At 37.5% G+C, this 3,569-nt stretch overlaps 1 protein-coding gene across 1 annotated transcript in view; it reads right to left on the reverse strand.

Moving 5' to 3' along the window:
- Window positions 1-3,569, reverse strand: part of GRIA3 (glutamate ionotropic receptor AMPA type subunit 3) — a 359,162-nt gene that overhangs the window by 177,317 nt on the left and 178,276 nt on the right. The window lies entirely within an intron of this gene.

A 3,569-nucleotide genomic window follows, 5' to 3' on the forward strand; every position in this document is an offset into this window, starting at 1 on the left:
TTTTTTTTTTTTTTTTTTTTTAAAGGAGTTTTAGAAAGAAATATTGGAAAAATTTTGAGTTATAAGTGTTTGAACATTTACAGGGAAAATTAGAATCCGTATCATGGAAATTTGAAGATTATGCTATATATCACTGTATTGAAGACCTACCTTATATTTGAAAAATTACACCATTAACTTTTCATTAACACCCATTTGATATAGGGTACAATATGAACTTATTTTATGCCAAGATTTGATCTATAGGGAATAGTGCTATAGTGGAGTAACAGGCTTTTCTACCTTGGGTAATGGCAGGAAGGGGCATTTTTCTGTGACTGTGGAAGTTTCCTTCTATGAAAATAACCTTAAAAAATTGATATGGGAAAACCAATCACTCACTTTATATGGAAAGGAAAGAGACCTTGGATAAGCAAAGCACTACTGAAGAAGAAGGACAAAGTAGGAGGTCTCACACCCCCGAATCTCAAAACCTACTATACATGGAAGAACAATGTGGAACAAAACTCAAAATAATTAAAAGAAAAATAAAGGGGGGGGGGACCAGGTTTGCTGGTCTGATACAGCCTGATGAAACCCCTGAGACTATGGCCCCTAGCTGCCCTTCAGGTCTGGATTTGGGCTCATTCCTGTGGCTTCCAACCAAACAAAAGAAAGACATATGAGCTGAACATTTACATTAGATAGATACACTTCTTGGAGAGATCAATCATGAAAGAATAGAAGGGCTGTGTATGCACAGGGAGATAGCTTGGGGGGCAAGAGTGAATGGAAAGGAAGGACACAGGGAAGAGGTAACTATGGGGAGGAAGTGGGAAGAGAGCTGTTGCATTGTAGGAAAATGCAGTCAATGTCATGAGACAAAATGGGTGTGAACTGCTGTATGGAAAATGAATTTGCTCTGTAAACTTTCACCCAAATCACAATAAAAATTTTAAAAAATAACCTAAAAATATTGAAAGTATTCTTAGAAGTTGGGGGCATCTCTTGAGAAAATTTGATGCTGATTAAATCACAAATGTTATCATTCTAACCAGGATCTGTATAGCTTTGAATTATGATAAGATTATTAAAAGAATGGCTAGGAACCAGGGAGAAAAATGACATCTCTGTATATTAGTACTCAGTTTCTTTTTTAAAAACTGTTCTCTCTAAAGCAATATCTTGTTCAAGTTGTTTAATTTAAATAATTATTTAATGAGAAATCTATTTTTCTATAAAGAAATTGTGGCAAATTCATGATAACATCTTAATAGGCTTAAGCAGAGATCTATCATCTTAAACTATCTTAAATGTTTGTGAAAATATTTACTTTAGCAATCATATCATGTGGCTGCAGGCAACTTTTTGCTTCTTGATGGAAGCATAGTGAAATTTTAGTGGCACTTACTAAGATGTGCTTGTTCAATATCCATCCATCCACCACTATGTGCCAGGTACTATGCTGTGCACTGGAGATACAATGAACAACAATAACATGGTCCCTATGTTATGGAACTTCTGGCAGAGTAGAAACTCTTCAAATGGCAAAGAAAACAATCATGAGTTGACAATTTTTAAAAAAAGAGTAAAAGGAATAAGGGAAACGGACTCTAGACTCACTTGGATATTGCTAAACCTTTTCTTTGAACATTATTCTCTTAAAATTGTCTATAAAACATTTTGAGAGATATTGTGTGTGTGCAGATAGGAAGTCTGGCATGAAAAGAGAGAACAGACGTTTTGAATGATGCTAGTTTAGTTTTCCTGAAAGTGTGCAATAATGGATACTTTCTCTATAGCATTTTACACCTTCAAAGAGATTATGTCAGCCTTGTGAGGTAGGCCAAGTAAATTTTATTATCCTCACTACATACACGAGAAAACTGAGGCACAGATGTTTTATGTGCCCAAGGTCCCACAGCTATGTAGAATTCAGAGCTCTACCTTTTGTTTTTTCTATTATGTCATGCTGAAGAATCTTAGACTCCAGTATAAGGCCCTATAAAACCCAAAAGACTTAACAGAATACAAGATGTTCAAGAAAGCAATGTCAGTAACACACAAGAAGGAAAACAAAGTACAACAAGGAGGATGTTCCTCTGCTTTGGGCTACTAAGTAGGTCACCCATTAAAAGGCTATTTTGGTAGAAAATTTTAGAGGGCATTTAGTCCATGCACCAACATCACTGACCTGATTCTTCACTTTCAAGATCTAAGAAAATCAAAGACTTTTTTTTGTGTGTGTGTGTGGTGGGGAGGTAGTGGATCATTTGTGTAGTGCAAGAGAGTGTTAGTTGGGAAACTTGATTTAAGCAGGCTAGTGCTCTAGATTTTTTGTGAGGTGTGATTCACTGGAGGACATGCTATTCTTAAGGGAACAGCTTTGTAGCTTTACGATGCCGAGTCAGCAATTTCTTCCTTTCTTTCCTCCTTTCCTTTCCATTTTTCTTGCACTCTTCTTGTAGTAGTGGATGGAGGCATAGCTGACAAATTGTTAATATTTAATTTGCTACGAAACAGTTCTCCCAGGCAATGGCTGCTCACTGTCATTGCAGTCTCTGCAGCTGCTTTGGCTCTCAGGCACACTGTGATGGAATTAGAGTGGAAATGTTTCCCTTGCACTTTTGTTTATGGTAACATAGGCACTTTGTTTTTAACTGGCAAGTTGAGACTTCTAAGGAAAATAATAACCTTTCACCACGTTTCAATTTGACTCTTTAACTCCAAACAGAGTATCCATCTGCTTGAGAGTGAAACATTTCTTGTAGTATTTTTCAGTCTTAAATTTAAATATCCAAGCTTAAGAATGAATATATTTTGGCCCATTAAAATCATATTTTTCTCCTTAGTCTTTTCTTTTTCATTTTGTTCACATTTTTAAAGCTATGAAAATTTTTTCTCATATGCCATCCTACTTAAAAATTTGGCCTTAGAGAGGTACACGGGAGGTACAGACAACAAATACGAACCCTTCTGCACATACAGTACTGCGTTGTCAGTGAAGGCAAACATGGGTATATGGATGGATAGATGGGTGGACAGGCTAAACGATTAGGTATGTCTATGAAATGGGGAGGGTATCCAAGAACATATAGAGGGTTGGCAGACAATGGTCCTATATGTTTATGTGAATGATCAGAATTCCCAGGTGTATAGTAGAGCTGACAAGGGGCAAGGTTGGGGTCACTGTTTGGTCACAGCCAGCTACCCACAGGGACTGAGTAGTTGAGCCTGTGGGCTTGGAACCATAGTCGCAGGGGACATCAAGCTCAATTGGCATAACATACTATACAAAATATTGTTCCACCTCCTACTTTGGTGAGTAGTGACTGGGATCTTAAAAGTGAGCAAGCTGCCATCTAGATGCAATGATGGGTCTCTCCTCGTCCAGAGCAAAGAAGAATGAAGAAAACCAAAATTAATGGAAACAATTAGTCCTAGCATCCGACCTGCAGTATATATAACTGAGACCAGAAGAACTAGATGGTGCCTGGCTGCCACTGTCATCCACTTGCAAGGGGATCTATGTAGGAGACCCTTGATAGAGAGGGAGAACAATGTGGGACAAAACTCAAAATCATTTGGAG

This window comes from Orycteropus afer, unplaced genomic scaffold (assembly GCF_000298275.1).
Source record: "Orycteropus afer afer isolate SDZICR_OR568_19922 unplaced genomic scaffold, OryAfe1.0 scaffold00388, whole genome shotgun sequence".
NCBI lineage: Eukaryota > Metazoa > Chordata > Mammalia > Tubulidentata > Orycteropodidae > Orycteropus > Orycteropus afer.